The sequence below is a fragment of the Coptis chinensis genome, chromosome 9 (genome assembly GCF_015680905.1).
Source record: "Coptis chinensis isolate HL-2020 chromosome 9, ASM1568090v1, whole genome shotgun sequence".
Classification (NCBI taxonomy): Eukaryota; Viridiplantae; Streptophyta; class Magnoliopsida; order Ranunculales; family Ranunculaceae; genus Coptis; species Coptis chinensis.
Window position 1 is genome coordinate 63,626,620 of NC_141464.1, and position 20,617 is coordinate 63,647,236.

General features: G+C 35.7%; 1 long non-coding RNA gene and 2 pseudogenes across 2 annotated transcripts; 2 read left to right on the plus strand and 1 right to left on the minus strand.

Annotated features, from left to right (window-relative positions):
- Positions 1 to 86: 86 nt before the first annotated feature.
- Positions 87 to 20,117, minus strand: LOC147477292 (3-dehydroquinate synthase, chloroplastic-like; annotated as a pseudogene).
- Positions 3,741 to 4,536, plus strand: LOC147477293 (uncharacterized). Its single transcript, XR_015208407.1, has 3 exons — positions 3,741 to 3,830; positions 4,077 to 4,298; positions 4,391 to 4,536. It is a non-coding gene; the product is annotated as an uncharacterized LOC147477293 (long non-coding RNA).
- LOC147477294 (nucleoside diphosphate kinase III, chloroplastic/mitochondrial-like) lies at positions 4,668 to 8,855 on the plus strand (annotated as a pseudogene). Its single transcript, XR_015208266.1, has 6 exons — positions 4,668 to 4,685; positions 5,551 to 5,692; positions 7,756 to 7,793; positions 7,882 to 7,932; positions 8,227 to 8,396; positions 8,479 to 8,855. The product of XR_015208266.1 is annotated as a nucleoside diphosphate kinase III, chloroplastic/mitochondrial-like (transcript).
- Positions 20,118 to 20,617: the final 500 nt, after the last annotated feature.

Below are 20,617 nucleotides of genomic sequence, written 5' to 3' on the forward strand. Positions count from 1 at the left end.
TACGATCAGTTCATAATTAAGCTTGAAACTTGAATAATTAAGGTAGCATAGTCCAAACCTCCACCATGGATGCTGTTCATGTTCCTGTTCAGCTGTTCTGAAATTTTGCTTTGGCGCTCTGGTAGTTTGCAGCATTGCGACCTGGGACGTATCCAGGAATCAAAGTTTTGGTGCGAGAGTGTGTCAAACTAATCACTAAAAGCCCAATATCAATCTCATTCATCCCAGACTTGGTTTGAAAATGGTAGTATGACTTGCAGAATCCATGAAAAGCCATCAAGGGATTTTCTGTCATAATCGCCACTAAAAACACAGTTAGCTAAGGGACCTTTCAGAAGTACTAGCTTTAATATCCCGTCTCCCTTCTCATAAACTTCCATGTAATTATGTAAAGAAGTGAACAACTTCACAGTCATATTGTTAGGTGGTGGTAAGCCTGTGGGTAATTTGGCCAGTCGAGAATATTGTAAACACGCTTTACTATTGACTCCGAAATCCAGCCAAGCCAATATGACATTTTCACAGCCATGAACATTCCACCCACAACAGCTTCCCCGTGAAGCCACTGACCAGAGCCCAGCCCAATTTATAATGACCAAAGATGTGACCCAAGTTTAGTGTTGCCTTCGCTCCACCTTCCTTCTCATCAAGTGACACAATTTCAGATTTGATTTCGCCAAGAACGTTTGACAGCATAAGTCATTGTACTAGGGGGATTGCCAATAAGTTTTTTTTTTTTTTTTTTTTGCTAAAGGATAGTTGTATTAGATAACAAATAAAAAACAGTATACAGGGCTCTTGGTAGACCCACTCCAAATTTTAAAAAAATAAATATGAAATAAATAGATTGTTGATTCTCTCTCCTATAAACAAAATTAGGTCTATTCGAGTCCGAATTTGTTGCACACTGATAAATCAGGGTGCTTGTTAACACTTTTTCTTATTGGTCAACATCTTAATTTCTTCCACCTCAGCATTTGACTTTAAAATCAAACAAAAATACGAGATAAAGTTTCTCACAACTGATGAGAGGAGAAAATGAAACACAAAGAAACAAAAGTTGTCTCCCTCCATTCTCTATATCGTCACTTTCCATTCTTCCATTCTTCAATTTATGTTTCAGCATAATCTAATTGTCACCAATACTCTTTCTCATCGCTAAAGGTATCTCCACTCACCATTTCCAACTCTCATCAATTCACATTCCATATTCACCTCCAAAACTATTGTCCACATTAATTAATGGATCACTACTTTAATTTTTTCCTACTAAAACATCACCTTTTAATTTTTTTTTAAGCTAGTTTCTTGAAGTGATCATTATTGTAAACTTTGTTTTTTTTGCTCAACATTACAGATTTTATTTTTAATAAAGATTTTCTTGTTTAAACTTGTTCAATGTCAATGTAAATGAAATAAATATATTTGATATTGATATACTACCTTTCTTTTGTAGATGGATGGTGAAGATTTCCAGGTCCTAGATTCCCTTGATTTTGATGATAATAGTCCGGAGGCTTTAAATGAAACGGTTGGGATCGATGATGATATGTGAGCATGATGAGTATAACTTAGAAAGTAGCATCTTGGCTGATGAAGATCCCAAAGTTGGTATGGAGTTTAACACTTCTGAAGAGGCGCACAATTACTATAATCACTATCATAAAGAGTTGTTGGATTTAGTGTTAGAAAGCGGAGAACAAATAAAAGCGGTGATCGAAAGAAGATCTTGAGATATGCATTATGTTGTTCTTGTGAAGGTACTTATACTAAGATCAAAACTCCAATAAAAAAAGAGAGATGAAAGACGATTTAATTGTAAAGCAGAATTTGTTGTTAAGCTTAACAAAAGGGGAAATATGAGTTGGTCAAGTTTATTCGAGAACACACTCATGAAGTTGTCGACTAAGAGTGCACATTTGATGAGGTCACGAGAAGTGTTATGTTTTCACAAGCAGACTTTTTTTAGTAAAATGTATTCTTCAGGAATTGGAAATCCGATATATTCAAATATTTCCAGTGAAGAAGCCGGAGGAGCTGAATATCTTAATTTCACAAGAACTGATCTCAATAACTTCTTTCAAAGACAACATGCAGAAATTCGTAAAAGAGGTGATGCACTATCTCTACTTGATTATTTTAGAGCAAAAAAAGAGGAGAACAAACATTTTTATTATTCTATTCGAACCAATGATGATAATGAAATTTGTGGGGTCTTTTTCTGTGATGGATTGTCAAGGCGTGGCTATGCATTGTTTGGTGATGTAATGAGTTTTGATACAACATTTAGAACAAATGACTACAACATGCTTTGCGCACCGTTTGTTGGTGTCAACAATCATGGGCAAACAACTATCTTCGGATGTGGTTTGATAGAGAGAGAAACAACTGAGTCTTTTATATGGTTGTTCACTACTTTCTTGAATGCTATGGGAGGAAAAAACACGAAGCCATTTTTTCAGATCAAGCTATGGCGATTCGAATGCTATTAGTGATGATGTGTTTCACGGTGTTTATCATGGACTATGTCTTTGGCACATTTACAATAATGCATTAACAAACTTGAATCACATGTTTATAAGTGCAATTATGAATTTAATCGCCGTTTGGAGAATGCATATATGAAGGAGAAACGATTGAAGAATTTCAAGAGACTTGGGCTGATTTTCTCAAAGATTTTAACTTGGAAGATAATAAGTGGTTGCAAGGGTTATACAAGTCATGCGAAAAATGGGCTCAAGTGTATGCTCGTATCCATTTTTGTGCAGGTGTAACCACGACACAAAGGAGTGAAAGTATAAACAAGTTTTTGAAAGCATTCTTTGGAAGTAAGATGATTCTTCGAGAGTTTGTAGATCAATATGCCAAGGCTATGGCTACTCGTCGTGAATCTGAAAAGGAAAAGGACTATAGGACACGCCAAACTGCACCTAGCTTGTGGTCTAATTGGTCTGTGGAACGTGAAGCTTCTGAAGTTTATACAAGAAAAATATTTTATATATTTCAAGAAGAGTACAAAAAAACTCTTGATCTTCGAATGGAATTGGATGAAACTGACGGAGATGTTTGTAAATATAGAGTGGAGGAAATAGGAAGTCAGAGAAGGAGTCGTACTCTTACATATAATCAATCAGAAAAGTCAATGTTTTGTACATGTAGAAAGTTCGGGTTTCAAGGAATACTTTGCTCCCATGCTTTGAAATTGTTTAAGTGACTTGAATTTTTGTAGTTTGCTCTCCAAGTATTATCTGAAAAGATGGACAAAGAATGTCATTGATGAAGTTGTTTTGACTTCGTATGGAGAAGCGATCCTAAGGGACATTGATCCGGAAGCTGCAACTCGATATAGTGAGTTGTCACATATTTTGCAAAGAATTATTGCAAAGGGTGCGACGTCGAGTGATTTGTGCTTAGTTGCTAAGTCAGAGTTACTACAAGTCGAGGCGAAACTGGATGCATTAGCCATTAAAGATGTGAACCAAGGACAAGGATCTCAAAAGAACACACCTGATACACATGGAGTTTCTTTACCCGACATGAATGAGGATGCACAAATTCGAGACCCAAAAAGAAAACCAAGTCGTGGCCCAGCTAAAAGAGCAAAAGGTCCGCTCGAGACTAGACCATCCAGAAGGAGAACTTCATCTAAACCAAAGGGTTTGTGCTTACATATCAATGATATTTTAATTATCTATTTGTAACTTACATGACTTGCTCTATTTTTTTGAATGTGAGTGTATCATATAGGTAACCAAGAGACACAGGAGATACCTATTACAGAAGACATAGAAGGGGAATTAAATGTGGATAACACAACTAACCCAACTATGGTATGTATTGCTTTATTCTTAGTTTTAAAGTATTGAATTGCTCAAGATCTTAAGGTATATGATATATCATGTAAGTCATTTCTTTTTGTATGGGAGGCACATGAACAACAATATAACTTTAATAGATGGAATATCGGAGAAACATTAAATGCTTATCAAGTTGTGCGGTGGTAAGTATTTTTGATGTCCATTGTAGTATATCAATATATAGAAGATGATTATGAATTCGACATATGTGTTGTGTAGGATCCATTTAGATTGGGACTTGGGCAGATTCACCAACAATCACATAGCCAAATTTCAAATAACATGGGCGCAACATTAGACATGTATCGACAAGTACTGGTACATCAACCTTCATATGAACACAACCCAAATCAAGTACCTCCATTTCTTGGCCTTTTCCCACCGAATGATGTCTGTCATTCTATGCTACTATTTCCTAGTGACTATTCCACATCTCAACAGGTATCCAAAATAGCAAATACATTACATCTTTATATTTTGTTGGCTAGCTTCTCCATCTCAATGACTAAGTTATGCTTCAAATGTTTTTGTAGGCAAGTATTTCACAGTTGCGCGAAGCTCAACGACCGGCTCGACGATTGTCTTTTCTAGATTCATCGATACCATAGATGGTACAATACGTTAGTACATGGTTTATATAAAGAGTGTTTTGTAAATGGCTGGGTAAAAAAATTATATGGGGCACAAAGAAAGTTTTTGGGAATATGCATTTTTTGAAGATAGTGCTGCTAGTATTTGTTGGTTAAGTTGTAAACTTTTGTGAATTTTGTTTTTGGTGAAAAAAATATAATTATTGTCGTGTAAACATTGATGGGGAATATTGTTTTTGTATTTACATTCCATTATCTACTCTGCAATCCAGCATGTTGTTTTTCAAATTGAACGGCAAAGGTCGCTCTGATCTTTGAGGCATTCTTTTGTTTAAGGATTTAGGTTTTCATAATAGTATTTATTCCGACTTGAAGTTAGCGATGGTTGATAGCTTTATGAGCTGTTTTATTTTCTTTTTGGGTTGTTTTTGGAGCTCGAGTTCTATAGCCATATCAATAAAATGGCTGAGGATTGAAATATTAATATTGTTATAGATTTTTCTGATCCATATATTATCACTAGGGTATGTCCGTGCCTACGGCCCACGAGACCTCGCCGCGCCTGCGGCGCTACCCGAAAAATGAACAATCATGTTCATATATGTTTTGGGTACACCATAATAAGATATTTGCAACACGCCCATTTTTTGATTTGCAACGGTTATTTAGCGTTAGTAAGTTTCCAACGTTAAATAAGCGTTGGCAATGTTGTAAAGCGTTGCTTTATTTGGGTGATATTCTGGAATTAATTGCTAACGCTTAAAAAGCGTTGGAGAAGTGTTACAAATTAAAAACTTAAAAATTTCGCAAATGAAAAAAATCAAAATATAAAACATAACTTTTTTTTCTATCCTCTCTCTCTCACCACCGCATTATTTCAAGATCCCTAATTTTCACACTCCTCAAAATCAAATTCCAACCGAGTCAGTCGTTACTAGTTGATGTACAGATCTATTTCTAATTCCCTTAGATCTTTCATTTCTGCTTCCAAATCTTCACCTCTCTGTGCTGGTTTGTTTCTTTAACTATTTTTTCAATTCAATCTACATTTCTCAATAACATATAGGGAAGATTTATAATAATTGATTATTGTTATTGTGTAGAAGGGAGAGCGAGTTGCATTTGCAACAACTACTTCATTAGGGGGAAAAGCACCTCTTTGTCGCCTCGTTTTATGGAAGAACGAGTCGAGGAATGTGCCCAACGGATGGCTCTCTGGAATTTGCTTTCGCCCTTCTGCTGCAGGTTTACATTTATATATATTTATTTATTTTTGGGTGTTTGTATTGTTCCTCTAAGAGGATGAAAGGAGATGATGTATTGTTTAAAGTAAAAGGTCTGAGTAGGAATTTATACTACTCATTTTGTGGGTATGAATTTGATGGTGGGTGACGGAGTTCCTACAGCCCCTTCTATTGCTTACTGTTCAAAGCCTGAAGGAGAAGAATCTGAAACTTATCATATTCGCTGTTCTTGGCAGGTCAGTTTTTTTTTTAAAGGTTGGTTTCTTTTGTTGTTGTTTTTGCATTTCTGGTTGTTTAATTGATGATGGGCTGTTTTTATTTTGGTTAAAATAGTGAAGAAGCTGCGAAAGATGCTATAATTTATAGTTATAAGGCTGCTGCTAGTGGATTTTCTGCTAAACTTACTCCTGAACAAGTTTCTCAGATCTCAAGTATGTTATTTTGTTTCATTCTGTCTTGTACTTTCAATTAAAGCTTGGGATTGGTATGGTTGTTGCAATTTGTGATTGAATTGAAGAGTTTAGGTTGTTTAAATAATGCTAGTTATAATGATTTGTTGGATTGAGTTGTTTTTATTGGTTCATGAATTTGATGAAAATAGATTTGATAGGGTGTCATTATTGGAGCTCATTCGAATATGAAAGTCATTAATTGGCACACCACCATTACCAGATCCTTGACTACACGGAAATGATTAATTGAAATGAAGAAATAATGAGTCCTTTCATCTTTGTGCCCCTTGGAGAGCCATTTACTGACAGTAAGAATTTAGCTTTGAAAACGGGTTTAGATCCAAGAAGCTTAAAAGAAGCATAAAACACTGATAATCATTTAGAATCATTGTTTAAAGTAAAAGGAGATGATGTATTGAGTAGATGATGTTCTGGGCAAAATGAAGAGGGCCCCTGTCCTTGTTGGAGTTATAGCAATGTGACATTCGCAACCTCTTCAACATAAACTATATATCATATAAGTATAGTGGGTCGGAATAAAAGGCGTGGGATGCATTCTAAATTTGGATGATATTCTAGACTTCTCCGACATTTATATACATTACTCCCTGAACTATATACTCATCTTTTCACTACCATTATTTCTGCAGTGATCAAACCTTTCTCTTGATCCTTTCATTTCATTTTTGGAATTTGTACACGGTCGATATGATTAACACATCTTATATTTGTCTTTTCAACTTGTGCATATTTAGTAATCGAGCTCTCTTAGGTGCTATGCTTGATTTCTGAAATTTAACTTCTCATTTTGTCTCTTTTGAGTTCCATGATGTGCAATTAAGCCAATAATTAATTTAGGAGAGACATGTTAACAATTACAAGTCCTTTTACGTTTTTACTAAAAATTAGTTTGGGTAAATTGAATTGCAATCTATACGCTACACCAGTTCATGTAACTAAAGTCTCTGTGCTTTTGATGAACTGATCAAATCATCTCACTTGGTTTCTTTCATTTGGATGATCTGTTATGAAATGGTTCACAATCAAAGTCATTTTAACCCCAACAGTTAATATTGGACTAGGAGCATTCATTGCTTTTTGTATCGAAATTTGCATTGCTAACTTGCTATCAATTAATACCTTCCATTTTTTTCGATTTCAAAATACTTAAGTCAATTGAACACAGCGATGAAGTATGAATTATATAATTACTTAATTAGATAGAAAATATATCGACTTTATATACTGAAAACAGTATTCTTATTTTTTGAGCTTTTAGCAGCCATAATTCTTTATCATAGTTGTTGTGCACTCGCCTAGGCTATGATCTAGTACCTAGGCTCAAAGCTAAGTTACATTGAACAGATAAATGTAGTGACTGACATGGCGAAATATAAAAAATTGAGCTATATTACATGCTTTGTGTCCGACACGAACATGTGGATAGGTTGACGACATGGATTACCTTCATAATATGTCGTGTCCATGTAACATAGCCTCAAACCCTGGCTAATGTCTTGTCATTGTGATTTAAAAAAGCGAACTATGTGACTTAATTAGAAAATCCTGTTTTGTTCATTTCTGATTCTGAATTAATGGTCTATTCTTGTAGTTTACATGCTTAAGGAGCAGGATGCATATGATGCAGAGGTATGAACTACTCTAGATGAATCTTCTCTGGGCTGCACACTTATTGTTATACTGTTTGTTAACATCCATTTGCACTTTGTTTATTCAGATGGAACACACTTTTATTGCAATTAAACCTGATGGAGTGCAGAGAGGTTTGGTAAGTCTCTAGACATATTTTATTTTGCAGACCACCTAAGTCAGCAGACTGTATACACTAGCCACCTTTTCCAAAGGACTAGACTGTTTCTATTGGCTTGCATTTTGCATTTGAGTATGGCACATTATTAGAAATATCTCTTCTATCCCTCTCCATCAACCCAATTTGTTTTGTCGAACTCATCACTTGAAAACTTTCGAAGTCTGTCCTTTCTTGGAGTCGATTATTGGGTTTCCCTTACTGCTTCTCTTTTCATTCTTGGACACGTCTTAAACATTTTCATTTTTTGACCAGATCACAGAAATTATGTCACGTTTTGAGGTATAAAGGTTTTAAATTAGTGGTACATTAAGTCTGGTGGTTCCTAACAAGGAGTTTTTGAGAAACATTACCACGATCTGAAGGAGAGGCCTTTCTTTAGCGGTCTCTGTGACTTCCTTAGCTCTGGACCTGTGCTTGCCATGGTTAGGATCACAAACATTCCCTTGCTTCATGACAAACTCTTCTCCTTTGCAAGTCTGAAGTTAAGTATTTAAATGTATATAGGTCTGGGAAGGCGAAGGAGTTATAAAATATGGGAGGAAACTTATTGGAGCTACAGACCCATAGAAATCAGAGCCAGGAACTATACGTGGTGATCTTGCGGTTGTGGTTTGGTGGTAGATAATTCTTACCTGAAGACAACTTTAGTTTTGTTCCCTTCATTTTATTCCCTTCATGTCTTATGGTTTGTTTCATCTGTACGGACATTGTTCAAGTTCTCTAAGTATCTATCTTACTTAAGTATTTGGTTTATGTGGATTTGGAATAGGGGTAGAAGTTGAAAGTTGCAAGTTTTTTTTTTTTTTTGCTTGACAATCAATATCATTTTGTAGCATCCTTATGTTTATGGGCTGTTCTTGACAACCCACTCCTACCGCCGTTAGTGTTAGTGTCCCACTAACCGCCTTCCCCCATAATGAGAGGTGCGTTTTTCCTCGAAAGCTCCGTAATGAGTAGATGCCATGACTGTAACCCTGGTCTTGTAGGAACCTAGACGATGTGGGACTAAAATACTTTCACCCTGTGTGCTAGGGCTTTTCCAACACAACTGTGTAGTATGACATCCTCTTCCGTAAGTAGCTTTCTTACCTAATTACCGGCCTGCAGGGCAGTACACCCTATTTATGGTTATGATTTGGACTGTATATTTAAAGCCAGAAGGAACATTTGTGTGGTTGCTTCCGTAATTGGTTCCAAATACTTGGCTTTGCTTTTGGCATTATAATGACCATGTTAGGATATTAACCACGAATACTTATTTTTCTTTCCTTTTATTTGTTATTTTGTTTTTATAACGGATGGCGGTTGTGCTTGAACTCCTCGGGGGCATGGATGGTGAGGGCGCAATTGGGATTGTTGAGCTTTCTCGAGTGTCATTCAGTGCTTGTTTTGGAAGGACTAGTTACTACAGTTTCCTTTTGTACTAGATCGGGCAATTCATCCGTATCGCTTACTTCCTTGCTTACAAAGTGGTCCGCGAATGCAAATTTACTCTTGCATATTCGTACTCTTCGCAATAATTGGTTCTTTTGTTAACACAATACTTAAAATCAGCCTTTACTGATAAGAAATATTGAAGGGGTGTGAGGGAATCTCATCACAACAGAAACAAAGAGGCAACAAAACTATGCAAAATTAAATGCAAGTTACACCGGATATCCCTGGTCCCCAATCTGCCGTTACTATATCCAAAGAATAGCCCTCCTCTCAATTTACATAGAAGTTCACAGCCATATGGTGGCCTTAGTGTTTCGTATTGTCAGATGCAGGGAAGAAGTTTCTTTGTACAGTTTGTTGCACATATACAATATACTTTATAGTGTTGAACCCTACTATTGTTACACAGAATTCATTCTTTTTTTCCTTGATAGTAGTATACTACTATTGTTAGATCTTATTCTATTTTTTCGAGGGACACAGGTCCACTGGTATTCTACTATTCTGTTTCTTTGTGCATCTAGGCGTGAATTTGGCATTTCCAACCCCCTCGTTAAGTACGAGAAAGATTTTGTTTGATTTTTAGATTTGGTCATGGGCACATTAAATTTGATAGATGTAGACCTAGGAATTTGGTGTGCTGTGCCTGGAAGTGGCATCTGGGAAGTGACCTCCTGATTATGGAACACAACTTGCACTTTAAGGAGCCTAGTGAGCTTGAGCGCCCCTCTTAACTATCTAGATCCCATATTCCTAGCTTCTATAATAATAATAATAAGTAGTAGTAGTAGTAGTAGTAATAGTATTAGTTGTAGTAGTAATAATAGTAATAATTATCTTTCTTTCTTTGGCGTTACTGGTTTCTTGAATAGATTTGTATTAATTTCGTTGACTTTGGCAGAGTTGTTTGGCATTAAGATATGAAGCATTGATTCTTAGAGAGAAAATCCATGGATGAGAATTGACTTCAAGTTTCATATCAAGAGTGGTTCAATTTTGCTAAAGATTTAGTGGGAAATGGATTTCACTACATTGCTGTCAAGGTAATTAATGAAATGTTATTGTTTGCTTATTGGTGTTGTTGTTAAGCTAAAACTTTACTTCTTTGTTTGTAGGGGTGTGAAAGTGCATTTCCATGCATTTAGGCAAACAATGTCGTTTGCTGCTGAGAGATAAGTTCGTGCTTGATAATGTGAATCTTTCATGAATCTCCATTCGGGTTTTGATGTAGAGGTGAGAATCCCTAGTCTTTTTTTACTGTTAAGCTCAATCCACTATACCTTAGATTATCAGTATTTAGCGTTTGAATTGGTCTTGATCTCCTTATTGTCTGCTTCATGATCTTTTCTTGGTCGACTATTTTATCTTAATGCTAGGATCTCTTTTGGAGCATTTGTGGAAGTAAATGGAAATAAGGTTTTCCCACAATAAGTGTTATATCTTGTTTAGGATCATATAGTGTATGAAAACTTTTTTTTATGGTGATAGTTCAACAATAAGTTTGTGAGGTTTAGAAAATCGCTCTAAGTTGTGAATATATATGGTTGGATTAGTTTTGTACTTTATCAGTTTTTTTTCCCATATATATTATGGTTTCTTTGTAAAATAGTATGAAAATGTATTGTGTGCATGATAAATTTAGTTTAAATAAGAATTTATGATTTATGTATATGGTGCAAGAGGGGGCATCTTTTTGTAGGTTTAGCTAGTCGCTACAAAATATGAGAAATTATTATTTTTTTATCAGCAACCCATCAGCAACGGCTCATAACCGTTACAAATGATTTTTAAATTAATTTTTTAAAATTAACTAACAACTTTGCAACGGTTAAAAACCGTTACAAATCACCAACGCTTAAAAAGCGTTTGTAAAATAAAAAAAACCGTTGCAAATGTTTTAAATTTGTGTACAAAATAGTTATAAAAAGTGTTGCAAATCATTATTGCAACGCTTAAAAAGCGTTGGAAATTTCTATTTGCAACGCTTATTAACCGTTGCAAAAATTTCCAACACTTTACCCACGCCATATTTGCAACACTTAAAAAGCGTTGCGAAAATTATTAGCAACGCTTTTTTGCCGTTGCAAATAGCCTGTTATGGTGTATTAACATTTATTGTTCATATATGTTTTGGGTATGAACAATCAATGTTCATATTTGTTTTGGGTTCATGTTTTTTTTTTGTATGAACACGGATTGTTCATACCTAAAAATAGGTATGAACAATCAATGTTCATATCTGTTTTGGGTGTGAACATTTATTGTTCATATCTGTTTTGTTCATACCTATTGTTCATAACCATTATGTGGTACACATATCAATCTTTGTCTATCCATTGGTTGCCCAGGTGTGTTTACCAGAACTTTGTCATATCTCATTTCTTAATTTTCAATTCCATTGTTTTAAAATGTGTCCACCTGCTACAAAACAAAAACATCCACCAAACTTTGCAGTTATGTGCAGGAGCTTTTGATTATCTCTTCTTAATCCCAAGCAAAAAAAATATTACTTTGTGAATATCCTATATATGTTTGGGAGCTAGAGTGTGTATGGGTATCTAATTACCCGAAACCGAATCGGAATTAGAACTGTTTATAGCGGTTATGGGTTTAAAAATGTTAATAGCGGAATTAAAACCGAACCGGAATTAATTAATACACTATATATGTTAAAATTTAGTGTGTAATATATATTTATATAGATCGTATGTATGTATGTATAGTATAATGTACTCTTGTTCGATTTAAAATGGAAATTAATACATGTGTACGCACAATTTATGAGTTGTACTTAAAGTTTTTCTAAAAAATTCAAAGATTATCGAATTTATGACCATTATAGTGTTGTTATTGTCGCACTAAAAACTAACTTTTATATATGTTACGTAATTAAAAACGTAATTTTAGTAATAATAATATATAATCCAAGAAAAAACCGAAACCAACTTAATTAATGGGTATAGTTTCGGGTTTTCTTAAAAATAAAATAAAATAACCAAACCTGATAGGAACCATTAAAAATAGAATGGAACTCGAAACCAGTAAAAACCGACCCATGAACACCCCTATTTAGTACCATGATCAACTGATCTTTGTTTAGCCTTAGGGTGCCGAGGTGTGTCTACCGCAAATTTGTCCTATCTCATTTTATTATATTTTTTATTTGAAAATGTGACCTCGTGTTATCAAAGAAAAACGTTCACCAATCTTTGAAGTTTTGCCCTCGCCCACGGCCCACGAGACCTCTCGCGGCGCTTTGCGCTACCGAAAAAATGAACAATCAATGTTCATATATGTTTTGGGTATGAACATTTATTGTTCATATATGTTTTGGGTATAAACAATCAATGTTCATGTCTGTTTTGGGTTCATGTTTTTTTTGGGTGTGAACATTTATTGTTCATACCTATTGTTCATAGCCTCTAAAGCACGGACGCATCTCCTAATAGGTTGTGTCCGCGTCTGACGCGGACACGGACGCAGCATGGACGCCCGTCGGACGTGGTCAACATGGTCAGGACGCGGTCAACATGGTCAGGATGAGGATTTTGACCTAAAAAAATAAAAAATAAATCAAAATAATATTAAAAAACTCAATTTTTTCATTTTGTTTTGTTTTGTTAAGACTTATAACATGTTTTTAAAGTTTGATTAGGAAATATTAAACTTAATTTTGTGGCTATTTATCTTTAATAGTTTTGAATTTATGAATGTTGATACATTTAATTAAGTTTTTAATGTTTAATTTATATAAAATAAGATTATAAATATTAATTAGTTTCCGCGTCCTTTGCCGCGTCCGCGTCCTACTTTTTTGAGATATAACCGAGTCACTGCGTCAGTGTCTGCGTCTGCGTCAGTGTCCGCGTCCGCATCCGTGTTCATGCAACATAGTTCATAGCTAATGTTCATAATTTGGAGTATGAACAGTTATTGTTCATATCTGTTTTAATAAACAGTTGATGAAGAACAACTATATAGTTGATTGAGAAGTTATATATGTGATAAAATATATGAAGAAATGGTCACACACCCCATGCTTTCCAACGACAAATATTCTTTATGGGCTTATTAGCGAGTAAATTATGTAGGAAAAGACGGCTTTGGATTATGCTTTTAAACAGACTTAAAGATTACAAGAACTTGAAGGAGAAAAGACAATGGAATTAGAAAGCCTGAAATGAAGTGCACGTCATGTTCAAGTGAAATGTATCAGGGATGGTTAAAGAAGTTAAATGGACTTGTATACAAAAGGGTATGCCCGTGCCTACGGCCCACGACGCGCCTGCGGCGCTACCCCGAAAAATGAACAATCAATGTTCATATATGTTTTGGGTATGAACAATTAATGTTCATGTCTGTTTTGGGTATGAACATTTATTGTTCATATATATTTTGGGTATGAACAATCAATGTTCATATTTATTATAGATTCATGTTTTTTTTTTGTATGAACACGGATTGTTCATACCTTCTTTAGGTATGAACAACTCCCTCTAGCCAACATATCAGCAGAAATAACTCTTTCCCAATCATTGAGAATGGCAATGGTCAATCCACTAAAATGTACCTTCTTCATAGCAGAAATAACTCTGAGAAGCTCTACAAGTAAAGCATTCGAAACCGATCTCACTTCAATAATTTCAGTGGTTTCTAAATGCCCATGCTTCATAAAAATTTGACGATACAAGTTGGCATAGCAAGCGGGTACTAGTACGCCATCTACAATTTTATTAAAAAACAAATCTCATCATAAAACAGTTGTTAAAGGATCAGTATAGTTACCAACTAAAACTAGATCATCATTGGAAACATTGGAAGTATGAGTTTTAATAGCAGTAGAAGTCTCATTGGGAGCAACAAATGGAGCTACATCATTAGTAACGGCGAAGGAATGGTTGACAACAGTGGTAGAAACCGCTTCTCTAGTGAACCACAGTATCAATAGCAACAGTAATATCGACAAGATCACTAGCCGTCTTTTCTGAAATCATTAAAAGCTCGTGAGCAATTGAAGCATGACTATTAGCGACAAGGGAAAGGAAGTGACATAATCAGATTTTGCACTTTCAAATAAAGTCTTGGTCATTACCAATGATATATTTCATCAAGAACTAAATTTTTTTTATCAGACTTTGTTTAAACAAATCGTTAAAAACTCAACTTCTCTAGCTCACAATATATGGTGCAATATGAAGACAATGATATATTTGACCATAAAACATGTCTCTCGCGAAAAATATGGAGTGCGCGCATGACTGCGAGTGTTGGGGAAACAAAACAAAAACGGTTTTGGAGGTGAATATAGAGTATGAATTGATGAGAGTTGGCAATGGTGGGTGGAGATACCTTAGCAATGAGGATGAGTGTTGGTGACGATTGGATTAGGCGGGAAAAATTGAAGAATGGAAAGTGACGGAGGGAGAAAGTTTTGTTTTTTTTTTTTTTTTTTTTCGTCTCATGAGTCTCATTATCTCGTCTCTTTGTTTGATTCAAATGCTGAGGTGGAAGAAGTTAATATCTGGACCAATCAGAAAAAGTGTTAACAAACACACTGATTTATCAGTGTGCAACAAATTCGGACTCGGTCTATTCTCCCACCATTACTTCTGGCTTTTTACTAGGGTTGCTCTTTTCTTTTCACACAAAAGTCTGCTCCGAAATTTGCCTCCCTCCATATGGGGGATTGCTAATAACGCTGACATATTCTTTTCTTGCCATTCAAATATTTTTGCATCCTTGATAAGGCCATACTTACGATTTCAGCAATTCCTGAAGCTAATTCTCTACCGGGCAATGTATTTAATGCCTCTGTATCTATGAGTACACACTACACATTGCGGCTAGTAGGAACTTTCTTGCACATATCCCTTCGAAGTAATATTCACAAATTTTTTGCCTCCAATGGCTAAATCCATCTGTGCCATTAAAGTAGTTGGAATATGAATGAAATTTGTGCCACGCCGCAAACAACAAGCAGTGCACCCACACGAGTCACCAATTGCACCACCACCTTTACCCAAAAAACAAAATTGCACCGCCACCAATTGTGGATGTAGTAATCATTTTTAAAAATTAAGCCTTTTGAAAAATCTTATACAAAGAAATCTGATTCTTGTGCTCCTCTCCATCTGCCAAAATTAAGCTCTCAACTACAATATTTGGATTATCATGAGTCAGGGCCTTAATAACTTTGTCCAGGTATAACGGTGCAACCGTGGTGTTAGTCACCACCAGAACTTTACCCCCAGGAACATGCCGCTGTAGAAGTTCAGGCTCACTCCCGGTCCAACATAAACAGGATAGCTATGTGTTGCTAGATTGACATCAGCTGTTGCATGCAAAGAGACGTTTGGACAAATCTTACTATGATCGTTAAGTTCCAAATGAAACGTGATTATTGCATGTAGAAAATGGATGCCACAATTTTCAGATCGTGAGATGTATTGTTTTGTAGGGTTAAAACAAGATCAAAGAGGCTGAGTGGCGCAAGAAGCCATTGTTCGTGGTTCGATTGTTGCAACTCGTTACTCGTGCGATTGTTTGTTTTTCTAATAAAATTGACCTTGTAAATGTTCACAGGCAAGTCCCAGTACCAGGCCCAGACCCAAGAAAACTTCAAGTCTGCCACGGGCCCACGACGACTACCACCAGGGAGGCAGGGATGTACAAACTTTTGAGTCTTCAAATTTTGTCCTTTGTTTAAATTCAATAACCTAATTCACAGTCTCCCACATTTATTGTTGAAGGGCCAATTTTAAAGCAGGTTTAAATGCATATTGGAATTGAGCTTATTGAAACTTTGAAACCACTTTTGTTAGTAACAACCAAGGCCAAATATTTTTATGAGCGGGGCGGTATAACGGACCCAAAAACTGATATATCGGATATATCGATATATCAGGGAAATATATTCTTTTGTTGACCGATCTAAAATTTTGTTTTGTATGTCGATATATCAAAAAATATCAGAAATATCACTGATTATATTGGAAATATCATTAATATATTAATAAAAATCAGTTAAAGATTGGTCAAAGTCAACAATATATATCGTATATATTGGTTGATATATATCAAATATATAGAAAAATCTGATATATATCGGATACAAAATATGTCAATATATCCATCCAATATATCGCAATATATCTATATCAGATACCTAAAAAACTAAGATATATCGGTGATATTTTGGTCCTTGGTAACAACTAAAGCAAGATTTGTTATATTACTGTCGTTGTCTTTCTACATCACGATCAAATCCATGACCAAAAATTTGCACCTAACTGAAATATATGTTAATAAAAATCAAGTGTGAGATTGTTATATTGGAAGTTATAGTGAACAAAGCGTCCACAACTGTTAATAAGGCACGTAAGTGTATGAGTAGAGAAGACTAACATTAGGACCTCAATACACAAATTAGTTTAATTATGTGCCTAGCAATACACAAATTAGTTTAATTATGTGCCTAGCAATTTGGTCTGCATAGGTTATAGGGGGTAGTGGAGCACCTTGCATTAATATATTATAAACTAGGTATTGCCCGTGCCTTTGACACGGATGTCTTTCCAAGTAGGTAATTGGAGAAAATAATCAAGTTTTGCCAACATAAAAAAGAAAAAAAAAATGTAATGTATGGTAACTGATTTCCTTTAATATTGATAGAGCAAATGTTTAAAAAGAACAAAAAAAAGTTTCAGTGACACTAAAGTAATTGCTATAAAACAGTTGATCATAAAATAAGGGTCCTATTCACTATTCTTAAAATCGGTCTAGGCGGTCGCCTAGGCGCGCTAAGTAGTGCCCAACCGATTCGCCTAGGTCCAAGTCATTTTAAATATCGGTGGACCAATTAGGCAGGTCTAGGCAGACCGATTAGGCGGGCTAGGCGGACTAATCGGCCTCTAGGCGGTCCAGTCAAGGTTTTTTGTTTTTTGAATAATTAAATGTCGAAAATTAAAGACCCATGTAGGCTTAAAATTTGATTAAGTTTAAAAGACTAAAGTCTAATGTAAATTATATACCACTATAAGAAAAAATATGTTTTTATATTAAGTCGATATTCTTCAACTATTAAGTATTTTTGTAATAAGTATCTTTGTTTATGTTTATTTTTTGAGTTATAGTAAGTGATTTTCTTCATTTCTTGTAGTATAGGTGTGTATTACTATATATATTAGGAAAAAAACCTGCCTAGCGCCTAGCACATCTAGGCACTGCCTAAAAGGCCTAGGCGCTAGGCGCTCTCCCACCACTCGACTACCGCCTATCGTTTTTTAGAACATTGGTCCTATTATTGACAGACCCCAAATTGTGTTGGGCAGACTCCGGCCCAAGTTGGGGTCTGTAATTATGTTGGGCACAACATAGACTCCAATACACCTCCCACCACCAAAGCCCGAACAAAAAGAAATAGGAAAAAATTGGTTAGAACCAGTTTTTTATTTCTTCTCCTTTGTGCCTTCTTCTTCAATTTCAATTCTCTATGTCGAGAATTCTCTGAGTTGTTCCTGCCATTCAGGTGTTGGGAAAGTTCCAAGCCAGATCTTGATTTCTTTCGAGTTTATAAATTTCATATACAAATAATTTTCGTATGTTGGGTGCTTAAATTATTGCTATCTCACTCTTTTGCCTTCTTTTGGATTCTTGGTCTTGTGCTTTATGCTATTTGGTTTGATTTGAAGTTGAGTTTTGTAGAGATTGAGATAATCCAGATGAAGTTGATGAAATAAAGCAACCTGTGTGTCTGAATTTGGTATGCGTGATTAAGGGATTGTTGATTGTAATCCAAATTGTAAAAAGCTAAAGACGACCCAATGTTTGTTTTGTTTTAACTCATTGAATTCTCTTGTTCTATTAGGAAAAAGGTTAACCAAATCCACCAAACTTATCAGGTCAGTACAAAGAAAAACACAAGAAAGCGAAGAAAGACATTATTCTATTTAGTTATTGTCATATTCGTATCCTGTCTCTAATTTGCAATCCTTTTTAAGTTAAAATTTTCATAGCCTGCTCTTTAATGGAACTTCATCCTGCAACCCATTTTCATTTGCTTGGTTTTTGGAGCGGCACTGCAGTTCCATGAGAAGGGTATCCATTCGATCTACGGGTATCTTTTGAAATAATATGAAACAAATTAGCCCAATGTCGCCCAAGTCCAAATTTCGAGCGACTCCCACATGCCGCATTTTCTATTTCGAAACGATTTAGCAGTGTCGTTCTAGCTTCCCCTAGACGACTTCATTAGGTTGATTGAGTGAACTACATAGCGGTATTTATGGCGGTCTAGAGATGTTTGTTTTTGAAAATTCTTGGACTGAGAATTGTTTTTTGGAATTAGATTTTAAGAATTATCTTAGAAAAGGGAAGCCATTTTCACATTTGAATTTGTAAAATTTGAAACATTTCTTAAAATTTCATACTTTTATTGATAAAATTTTGAGTAGATTATTTTTTAATTGATAGCAATTTATTAATATGGGATGAAGCTAGTTTTTTTCACGAATTTCAAATAACTATGTATTCTGTAATTTGTGTGGTTAAAATTTCAAACTACACTGCAGTGTAGTGAAAGTGGAGCTTAAACTACACAACGGTGTAGAGAAAGTAGAGTTCAAACTACACTATGGTGTAGTGGAGGTTGCAACCCGTGTTTTTTTTTTTTTTTGGAAGTGGGGTCTTTTAGTGTAAGGGCAATAGGAGGTTGCAACAGGTTAACCTTGATGTAGGTGGGGGGTTGATAAGCACCCAAAATTGTAATATTAAACCCCGAGAGACATAGCATTTTGGTCGATTATGTGTTTAATAATCATGTAATAATTATATTTTCGTACTTTTGCAGGTTTCCGCGATTAAAATGAATATAGTGATAAAACATGCATCAAAGTGTGAAATCTGGGAATATTTGGAGTTTCCCCTTTCGACCCGTGGAAGCCGAAGTTTCCAAAAGAACAGAACCAGTGCGGGACGGGCCCACATATGAAGAAGCAGGAAACTTCCGAAGCTCAAATCGGATAAATCTAGGTGCCGACGTTGGCTAGTGAAGCTGCCAAGTACAAGAATCTGGGGAATATTTGGAATTCCGCTCAATCCCCGTAAAAAGCCCAACAAAAAAGCGACTAGAGCGAAGTTTCCAAAAAACGAGAACCGGTCGCGGGGGCCGGCCCACATATAAAGAGGCGAGGAAACTTCCGAAGCTCAAATCGGATAAATCTAGGTGCCGGCGTTGGCTAGTGAAGCTGCTTATAGCGACGGCGGCGAACTCAAGAAAGAACAAAAAGTCGTAAAAACGCCAAAATCGGGCCATGCTTGGACACACTAAGTGGACACCCTCTCATGGGCCCAGAAGGCATGATGAGTCAGCATAGGTAGGTGGCAAAGGATGGTTTAAATTTGATACCACCTGGCAAGAGAGAAGACACGTACCAATTCAAACCAGGTGGTTTGAATTGAAATAAGCTACGAAACAAAATCTTAAACAGCTAAAGGACAAAACTTTAAATACAGGTGAAACAAAACTTTGATTCTCAAAGTTTTGAACGTTTCAAATAAGAAACAAACAAACCTGATTTAATGGTTAGGAATTCACGTGAAGGGACATCCGCCTATATATATGAGGGGTTCGCCTTCATTATAAGGTCTTCAGCATATTAATGCTTTAGCTACGTTTAGTTTTCTTTCTTTATACTTACCTTCGCCATTTTATTTATTGACTTAATCTGATAAGTTATTTCACCCTTAATAACAGTCATTTCTTTTCTTGTTAATTTCGTCACTGCATTTATTTACTTAATGTATCTGACAAGTTTTATTATTCTGCTATGATGATGAGCTAATTCCCCCGGGGAGGGTTATCTTTGCCTTCGTGTGAAAATCGGATTGACTCGTTAATATTCTAGAATCACTACTTAGGAATTAGGCATAGAATTAACATCCGGTCCAAAAACCGAGATCGTACAAAGTTAGATGCCGATGCTCGAAACGGTCGATCTGTAGCGACTAAAATGTCTACGGTTCTACGGTGTCGGGCAACTCTCAAATTCCCGGTGATGTGAACTTTGTGCGGGGCGGAGATAATATACGAGATGCGGTATTATTAAAACTCCTTATGCTAGTGAAATGCGACCTAGAGATGTGGGCATGCACTAGGGATCAATACTTTCGGCGTCGTCTCCAAAGCGAGACGAACTAGAGATGTAGT